Here is an 11,117-nt window from a genome sequence, read left to right on the forward strand (position 1 = left end):
CATGCATATTAATATGTTAATTGTCATGTAAATGGTTAATGGAAACTGAGTCTAGTTACAAAAGAGATAAATTACTGCGATTATATAATTAATATGCAGATACGATCACGCTTTATGCTGCTGTGCTTGTGCCTGTAGATAATAATAAATGACGCTGTTTTTATGATGCGATATATTTAAGTAGTTGATTGCTCTAGCCAATTAGTAAATTCTCGGGAAATTCCAACATTGAATAACTTGCATTATAACAACGGCTTAATTAATCGTTTTATCTCGTTAATATAATTAATTCATTTCCCATGGGAATGAACCTCATTGGACGGGCGCCTTTTGTTAGCGACCATTTCGCATATTGCTGTGTGTAATTCACGTGTGTGAGCTATATAATTCTATAAAATATTTAAGACTTACAAATAATTTATAATAGTAGATGTGCGTTTTTTTACAATAAATTATGGAAACATCGGATCGGCACGAGAATACGTACTACTTTATAATAATTGGATTTGCAATTATGACCATGCTGTTGGATTGCTTCGTCGTTTTCAAAATCATTTCAAACTCACAAAGAAGGTCACTGTTTTTGTATCGCTTGATTGTTCACCTGTGTCTAGTTCAACTTGTGAAAAGCGCATGTGTTATAGCACGTTCTTTTTGTCAACTGTATCGCACTGACGGAGCTTACATACTATTAGTTTTAGTGTTCGATGACATGACTGACCACGTCTTTAACGTCGAAACAGCGTTGTTATGTTTGTACCACATTCTAGAAGAGAGAAATATATTGGATTTCCCTAGTAGAGCTTACTTCGACACTTTTTTCTTTGCGTTTCCATGGTGTGTGTGCTTTCAATGTACATTGACGCTAAAATATACAGTAATATTCAGCGCAGCCGGCATAACAGTGTTTTGGGTTGGACACCCCATAGCGGTCATAGTACACTTGTGTTTGTCGCAATTTATACCTCACGCCATAGCCATGGCATCACTTGCAGCGTTATTGGCATTAGTATCCACACCGGATATCACCAGCCCTTACTATAGATCGGATGACTATGACATAACTCGCTTTATAGCGATTAACACGGGCACACATGTCATTTCTAAACTGCCGTTAGCAATATTTTCTTTATTGTTATCAACCGATATAGAACTGTTCAAATCTATTAGCCCATTAACGTTTAAACAACTCAACATAAGCATGGAGTTACTTCGGTCGATTTCGGATGTGCTTCTGCCGATGATATTTCTTATCTGGGAACGTTGTTGTCGACAGATTGTGCGAAATGATTCCGGACGGAGATTGCCGGAGGTGGCCGTTACAAGTGGCGAGCGTGTCACAATCTTTGGATAGCTACCATTGGCCAAGACTCGTCTTTGACGTACCTGTTTTGGTTATGCACCCCTTAGTATGTGTTCTTATATAGTAGATAGTACACAATTATTTAAATGAAAGAAGTCTGTATGTTACATATGTCGATTTGTTAACATGGTTTGATACTTTATATCACATTTAATTGATATTGAAAATGTCAGTCTGGTACACGAGGTACATTGCTTAGAATAGTTAAGGATGTGTATGCGAATGTTAAGTCACGAGTTGAATCACACGCATCTTATTGTTATGCGATTGGACTAAGTCAAGTGGAGATTATGTCAGCAATTTATTTCCTTTAGTCGTTAAACCCCTTGCATTTTACATACACGATAGCATTTACTCTGGTTTGTTTATAGATGGCATTTTGTTGATTTTACTATTATTTGCTGATAGCATGACTATATAGGCAAGTCACCTGCAAAAGTACAATCATATTTAGACAACTTATATTTATATTGCAACTCTTGGGGGCTGAATGTCAACACTGCGACACAAAAATGATGGTATTTAGGAAACGAGGAGGAATTAAAGAAAACGTTAAATGGGCATTGAACGGTTATAATATTGAAGTTGTAGATAATTTTAACTATTTTGGAATAATGTTAAATTATGCTGAAAGTTTAAAATTAAACTAGGAAAATTTGGTTGGTAAAGTCATTGATTAAATGCATTGGCTTTTTCATAAAACCAAACGTATCCTGTCAATTTGTTTGACAATTTTGTGGGTTCTATATTAAAATATGCTTGAAAAGTATGGGGTTTTACAAAGTCAGATGATGTTAAACGCATATATCTACATTTACAATTTTGCAGAAGTTCAGGTTGAACTAAATAAATGTTATATTGCTGTTTATGGAGATTTAGGTAGATACCCATTGGTTGTAAGCAAAGTTTTCAATTTAAAAATATTGGTTTAAAATTCTACACAACAAAAATACCGTATTGCAAATTGTTTACAAACAAGCGTTAAACCATAGTAATAAAACTTATGCAATTTGTGTCTCAAATATCAAGAGCATGATAAATAATTACGGGTTTGGTTTTCATTTGAAAATCAAAAAATGTGCAAGTAAATAGTTTTGTTAGAGAGTTCAAATGTAGACAACTTTGCTGTCAAATTTAACCCATTTATGCCTAACGTCCTGAAAAAAGACCTTGGCAAACAGCGTAGACCCAGATGAGACGCCTGCGCTGTTTGCTTAAAGAAATTTCTGTAAGAAATAGTCTAAATATAGATATAAGTATACTAGACATACCTTATTTTGGAAATAAATTGATCTTATTTAGAAGGATGGGAGAGTCCACTAGGCATAAATGGGTTAAACAGGATTGGTATTGTAAAACACTGTATTAGATATGTATACAGTTAATTAAACCTCTGTGAAATATGAAGAATATGTAGACTTATTTCCTAGGCGCATGCATTTATTTTTGTAAGATCAAGTGTCTCTGAACTGAACAAAACTAGCAAATATACCCACAATTAAACTCCCCGACACGAATGTTATTGCTTATGTTGAAATGACGTTTATTTAGAAGACGAATACCATGTTATAGTTATATGTCGTTGTCAGAGTTAAAATAAATTCCAACCCTGTTGAAATGTCAGAGATACAGCATACAAGTATAATGCAGATACATGCAAATATTTTGCATCGTTGAAATGGGAAAGTATATATCACATTGATTAAGTTCTGATATTTTATTTATTGTCTACAAAATAGACATACAGATATTTACAAGTATGTACAAGCCTAATGTAGAATTGTAAAACATGAATACCCACTAAATTGACTTCATACATCGCAGTCATTGTTAATGACATTGTAGCTCTATATGTATTAAGAAAGACACGTAACACAAATCAAAGCATCGGTTTTTGCATGGAACGAGATCTCTTTACCATTTAACCCTACTTAAGAAATATGTGTTGGTTAGAAACATATCATTTAATCAATTATATAATAGAAAACGTAACTTGACAACAACACAAAAACAGTGTCATATATATAGGATCTGGCACGAGTTGTCATGTCATATCATACCATATTTTATTAAACGAGTTCAGGAATTTTGTTAGTAAGCGAGCCTTTGGCAACCTTACTAACGAATTTCCTGGACTAGTTTCATAAAATTTGGTATGATATCACAACGAGTGTCAGATCTTTTTTATCACATGCTTTTAAATGAGCAAATTAAACAAGGCTATTGTCAAGCAATATGGTCCCCTACCGGCTCCACTATTGTCAGAAATTCCACCATTTTCAGAATTATTATTTTTGGGGTTGCCATAGCAACCACAATTTTACGTAGGAAAAAAAATGAAATGACGTGCATAATGTCCATATTGCCATCTATCCGTGTTGCAAGTTGCATGAACAAAATATGAAGAACTTTGAAAGTTATCGCAGGATCCAGAAAACCGCCATTTTTGGCAGTATTTCTAGTCTATTTGTTGCCATAGCAACCAGAAGTCTTGACGTAGGAACAAAATGAAATGACGTGCATAATGTCCATATTGCCATCTGTCCATATTTTAAGTTGCATGAAAAAATATGAAGAGCTTTGAAAGTTATCGCAGGATCCAGAAAACCGCCATTTTCAGCAGTAATTCTAGTCTATATGTTGCCATAGCAACCAGAATTCTTGACGTAGGAACAAAATGAAATGACGTGCATAATGTCCATATTGCAATCTATTCATATTTCAAGTTTAATGAAAAAATGTTAAGAACTTTTAAAGTTATCGCAGGATCCAGAAAAGTGCGACGGACGGACGGACCGAGACAAAACCATAAGTCCCCTCCGGTGAAACCGGTAGGGGACTAAAAAATATTTACGCAAACATAATGCTTAATCCCGAATATTGTTTACATTTCGTGACGTCATTTGACGTTGCAACGCCATTTCAGCAAAATAACAAAATGCGATTGGTCAGTAAACGAAAACTAAGCCAATTAAAACGCTTAAAAATGTTGTATGACACATGTGTAATATAAAAAAAATGTAATTGTTGTATTACATGGGAAACAGGGTATAGTATGTGATAAACATATATTTGATGTTATGTCACTTTTAATTAATACGTACATCGGATTAAAATAAAAAAAAAAACAACATAAACACAGAACAAATGAGGACAATCATTGAAGTTGTAAACATAAAAATGTAAATTACTCAAAGAGTACAAGAATAGTTACCAAAACATTTGTGTATAAACTCTACATGTGAAAGCGTGATGAAAATGCAACCCTGTATACATGTCAAAGAGATACTCCATACAAGTATAATTTTGACCAACGTCAACTTGTCATTTAAACATAAATAATGGACTTGTTAATACGCATATGCTTATAAATATGCAAGCATCTTCGTGAAACTCAAATTGAAACTATAAGAGTAACTTGTTATCTTTTCAACATGTTCTAGCATTAAGAAAACGAGTAATAAACGATTATCACTTGTATATACCATTTATATCAAAATGCAAACAATATAGTAAACGCTTAATTGAATTATTTAACACTAGAACACTTGTCAGGCAGCATGGTGAAGTGCACCATACGAGTATAACATCATAAACACAGTATACTTTATTAGCAAGAACAATTATAAAACACGCGCATAAATCAATGAACCGCACTATCTCTTAAAAGATACAATTTATTTCTACATGATGACACTTATTGTATAATGGCTTTATAATCGGTACGGGTATATAATACTCCTAAAATATGGAAATCTGAAAAATCAACAACCATTTACATACAGCGAAATACAGAATGCTAAAAATATATATTTGCATTCCTCACAAATGAAATTTTATTGACTAATTTATATACCACCATTGACACATGCATAGACAGTGTTTAATATCCGCAGTATCGCGGTTCGTAATACCTAATGTCGACAAATAGTAAACATGCCCCATCATCTTAACATACTTAACCCATTTATTCCTAGTGGACTCTCCCATCCTTAAAAATTGGATCAATTTATTTCCAAAATTAGGGATGTCTAGTATATTTATTTCTATACATGTATTTAGAATATTTCTTACAGAAATTCCTTCAAGCAAACATCGCAGACCCTGATGAGACGCAGCATCATGCGGCGTCTAATCTGGGTCTTCGCTGTTTGCAAAGGCCTTTTTTTTCTAGACGTTAGGCATAAAAGGGTTAAATTAACAGACATGTAAAGTTATCAAACTAATTATTTGAACAATTGCATGTGAAAACTATGGAAAAAAGACGAAGCCCGCGTTCTCACTATATGATGGTAAGGATTACCAAAACCGACACGTATCGAGTCAAAAATATATGTCTGATCACCGAAATAAGAAGCGCTCCTTGTACTCCATCCGCAAAACCAGCCACCACAAATTTTAAAGACGTTGTTACAAATCTGTAAATTCTTTAACCTTAAATATTCAAAATGTGGTTACAAACAGGGCGAAGGAAAAGCGTAAGACAACATAAACTGTTTGTATTGAAATAATAATCATAATCCGCATTAGTTTCTTAGTAAGTCGGAACGACAATGAAGGCAAATCCATTCAATCTCGTCCTTTTGATCCCATAGCGATGTTAGACGAATAAATTCGCCAGAGCCGGCTTTGGCAAAAAACTGAGATGGCGTCGTTAACGCGTACGACTGAGGGTATATACAACTCAGTTGGTCACTGATTTCCCGTTCCTGATGCCCTGGTTGTAGAGAATGATGGGATGGATGATGGTGAGAGCGTGAAGAACCAGCAGCATTATGTTCAACTTAAAGGAGAAGCACAAAATGAGAAACACACATTAAAAAACACGAAACATGTTATGCTACATAAAACTACAATAAAACATGTTTGGTATTTGTATTTGTTGCTTCGCTGGTAGAAATAACCAAAGATATATCAGTAAACTTTTTTATTAATTATAGATATCTCAATTACTAGTACATGAACAGAGATACATATGCCTGACACTTAATATTTGAGATATCAGACTGTTTTGAACACACGACGTTTCTGAGACACGCGAGTAATAAATAAAAGAAAATGTATTCAACCATTCAAATCCATTAGAACTTGAAAGAATGTGAAATATAAATGTGAACACGGGGCTTAACGCATGGGGTAAACTGTCGTCCAACATTAGCCTGTGCGGTCCGAACTTTCCGCTTCTTTCGTTTAAAGGAAGTAGCTTCTTAATAATAAAAATCTAGTTCAGGCGGCAAGTGTCGTCCCTGATTAGCCTGTGTTGACTGCACAGGACGATCTGGAACGATACTTTATAACACTCATGCGTGAAGCCCAGTTTTCCCAGAAAAAAGCTTTTGTAATAGTTATACGTCCTTACATGAAGTGCGGAGCCCGCGTAGGCGTCGTACCACTGGAACAGCGGGTACTGGGCGAGGCCCGCTATACCCGCAGACATTTGAAGAAAGCCGAACATCACACCGAAGTGATCCACTGGAAAGCTGCAATAGTTAAACATTGAATGACCAGCCAAAAACTTACTTTTAACTAAAGTTTCCGTTCGTCCTTTGTTATGAATATATACAGGGTATAAACTGTATAATCAGGATGCATTTTATTTAATCCTTTTAAAATAAAAAAAAGCCTTCTTATACAGTACAATTTAGTAAAACAACTGCAATAATAATCATAATTTTAAATATTCTATTATATTATACATATATAAAACCATGTCATTTCTTAAACACTGTGGCATAACATAAATTACATGGATTTACACACGCCACCGTGACTAATAACAAGCATTATGCAGCATAAACTGATGCAATGAATGCCACGTTAAATTTTGATTCCTCCCCAGATTTGTTAACTAGAGGCCTGTGCAAAACATTTCAAGCCGATTTCAAATAATGCTTGCAAAAAATTAACAAGCTGTGAAATTCACATGCATGTCCTTTGACTTTTATTGCGACCATGACCTTTGCAAATGAGTGCCGCTTGACACGCCTCCTCTGCACTGTGAACATTTCTGGTAAATTGTCTTTTTTCATGCATTATGAATTTATATTCCACACAAACTGCTATTTGCCGGAATTTTACATCTGAACTGTAAGTTGCATTTTAGACCCACCTTTGACCTCTAATTTTGACATTGACCTTACAGCAAGAAAGTCGGCTGATACAAATGGCAAGTCGTAAACATTTGCGATAAATTTAAAAGGTTTAAAATGTCTGATGAAGTCGCATTCAGGAAAAAATGGAACCTGTTAAATGGAGACATTTAACTTTTGACCTCAGATGTGACCTTAATATGTAAGGAAGGGAGACGTTGTTAAACACGACAGACCGTCTCTTCATGGTGAACATCCGTGGTAAGTTATTAAACAATTGCATTATGATTGGCAAAGGAACAGTCAAGTAAAGCTGTTTTATGATAAAAATGAACGGTTAACCTCGTAATATGGACTTAACCTGTCCGGTAGGGAGACAGATGTTGCACACCACATATCTTCTCCACATGTGGAACATTTTATTCAGTAATTTCAAAAATTCACGACTTGATGCAAAAGTATCGTTCCGAACAAGCTATTTTATTCACAAAATTAAACGCCCAATCTTGTTAAATTGTAGCTTTAACCTTTAACCCTTTTTCCACACAGAAGCATAGTGAATATGGCTATGTGCAAACAAAATAATACCATAACAGACTGCGAGTAACTCGCAGTCTGTTCAGGTTTTATACTGTTTGCTGCTTATCAGTATCTGAAGGTTGGAAATAAAGCCTTTAAAAATTGAAAATAGTATAAAAGGTCTTCAATTAAATTAAACTTTCTAAGAGACAACATATGCGTCAAAAACGTATGTAAGTAGTAAACGGTTATGGTAAGGGACGTGTGCTATACGCGACACGTCACCTTATGATGGTGAAAATTGTAGTAAGTTATTTAAAAATTGCACGATGAATGGCGTTACTGTGCGGACAAGCTCACATGCACATCCACTCGACTATTATGACTGCTATATCGAGCTTTCCGTCAGCGGACTCGATAAATATGATGAATTTTCAACAACAACAAACAAGATCCATATGCCCTTTGCATAAAATGTATCAGCGTATCGCGTGATGACCTCAAGCGATGATTTGCTGAAAAAGGAGGTTCATTAAAATATGATTGAACGTAGGCCTAAAGCTAGCCTCGATTGAACGACATACTTACGCGTCTCCGACGAACGCTACGGCAACTGTGAATAAAGCCGAGCGCAAGAACGTAAAGAACGTAAATGCGATGTATGGCGCTTCTACGTTGGGGATCATGCACATGACGGTGGTCGCCATGGAGTAACATATCACCAGGCACATTGGTAACACAACCGGAACGTACACGCGCTTGATGGGACTACAGTCTATACGAGAGAAACAGAAAATGGACCGTTTTCGGTATGCAAACATCAATAATTACCTAATTAGAAGCGAAAAGAGAAGATGAAAAAAAAAACACGTGTATATAATATCAAAAATACAATATATGTTTTGCTAATTGTTTCTTTCCTTAAAGTGTGTAGATTATCGAATTATAAATATTTTTAAACATATTTTTATAAAGCACTTTTTAAATCATATACAGGACTTATTTGTGTTATCCTAAAACATGTTTATAGAATACTTATAGAGACTTTTGCATAAAGTTTCGAATGATTTTCAATTTGAAGTACTAGGATATCAAAAACCAATTTAAACAGTAAAAGGTCAAACAGTTCAAGCGATAGATAACGACACATTTTAACATCATTGCAACAGTAAGGAAATTAAACATATTTGTTCATAAGAAGCAATTATGTGAATTCAGTAACCTCTTTTAAAAAGCAATGAAAAAAAATCTGGAAAAAGTCAACAACACTTTCTGAGTATTAAACATATTATGTTATTCGCGCACGTTTCAAAATGAGATTGAAATTCCATTACATGATGTTTCCAAACCTCGTTGTTTGTGAAATGGCCTTATAAAGATGAGTTACAAAGAAGATCACACGCTGAAAGTTACAAAGGAGATAGCACTTAATTAGGTACTTCTTGTGGATGTAGTCATACACAGAGCCACACAGCAAGGCTGTTCCGATTGCGCCCATGGTCATGTAGGAGTATTTTCCCAGCATCTCACCGACTGAAAACAACACCATGAAATCAATGACTGAAAACAACACCATGCAATCAATGACTGGAAAACAACACCATGTAATCACTGGCTGAAAAAACAACACCATGCAATCACCGACTGGAAAAACAACAACATGCAATCACCAACTGGAAAAACAACACCATGCAATCACCGACTGGAAAAACAACACCATGCAATCACCAACTGGAAAAACAACACCATGCAATCACCGACTAAAAAAAACAACACCATGCAATCAACGACTGGAAAAACAACACCATGCAATCACCGACTAGAAAACAACACCATGCAATCGCCGACTGGAAAAACAACAACATGCAATCACCGACTGGCAAAACAACAACATGCAATCACCGATTGGAAAAACAACAACATGCAATCATTGACTGGAAAAACAACACCATGCAATCACCGACTGGAAAAACAACACCATGCAATCACCGACTGGAAAAACAACACCATGCAATCACCGACTGGAAAAACAGCACCATGCAATCAACGACATGTTTACAGCATGTATAAAGATGCAGAGTTTTCTTCAAAACCATCACAGGTGTAAACGAATGAATACCAGAAAACTCGAGTGGGTAACCAAATCTGTCACGGAAACGACGACTGGCCCCTTAAGTATAAACGGCCATGTTGAATCAGCTATAAAGCCTTTTCATAATGAGCCGGGGTAGATTTGTTGCAGTTGTGAAGGGAGATGTTTCTGAGGCAAACTAGAGAAATGCATGCGGCAATTGCTCAATATTGTTTTTTTCCGAAAACCAATAACTTGATTTTCTTACAGACAAGACAACTGCATACTGTGTGTAAAAATACCAACACGAACAACAAATAACGGCTGACTTTCTGTGAATGTCAAAATGTCAAAACCGATAAATAGTTTCACGCACGTTTGATGCCGACACGTTGTCAACAAGTCTCCTTGGTATGTCTTACGTATGGAAACGTATATGGTACACCCTGATACTGTGATTATGTCAACATTCTATGACGGCATGATATGAAAAAGGTGTCATGTCGTAAAAAAAAACCTCATCGTGTAGAATTAAACTACGATGGCAAGTCATTTTCTATGGAAACGTATATGGTACACCCTGATACTGTGATGATGTCAACATTCTATGACGGCATGATATGAAAAAGGTGTCATGTCGTCAAAAATAACTCATCATGTCGACTAAAACAACGATGGTAAGTCATTTTCAAAAGAGCATGACGCCTAAAATTATGTTGATTTATCGACATAAGATATGTTGTCAAGACGTAAACAATCCGCATGTTGGAATAAGAGCCTTAATCTCTAAAAATATTTTATCCTTTAGCCGTTTTGTAAATTTAACTATTTCTGTGTTGTTTACTGTATGACGGCATATATCTTGATGACTTGCAAGTAACAAAATGTTGACATGGCGATATAACTGAAGGCGTCGATATAATTTATGTGGACCAATGGTGTTGTTTAAAAATTATGGAATCGTATATGGTACCCAAATAATATGGTCATGCAGGGGCGTAGATAACCTCCCAACATTGGGGGGGGGGAGGTCCAGTTTCTGTACTGGGAACATAAAGAGGTTCGTTTGAGAGGG

General features: G+C 35.5%; 1 long non-coding RNA gene across 1 annotated transcript; it reads right to left on the reverse strand.

Annotated features, from left to right (window-relative positions):
- Positions 1-5,024: 5,024 nt before the first annotated feature.
- Positions 5,025-8,650, reverse strand: LOC127870330 (uncharacterized). Its single transcript, XR_008044763.1, has 3 exons — positions 8,560-8,650; positions 6,723-6,843; positions 5,025-6,146 (listed from the first exon to the last, which is right to left on the reverse strand). It is a non-coding gene; the product is annotated as an uncharacterized LOC127870330 (long non-coding RNA).
- Between the last annotated feature and the right edge of the window lie 2,467 nt (positions 8,651-11,117).

Source organism: Dreissena polymorpha, chromosome 2, assembly GCF_020536995.1.
Source record: "Dreissena polymorpha isolate Duluth1 chromosome 2, UMN_Dpol_1.0, whole genome shotgun sequence".
NCBI classification, from domain to species: domain Eukaryota; kingdom Metazoa; phylum Mollusca; class Bivalvia; order Myida; family Dreissenidae; genus Dreissena; species Dreissena polymorpha.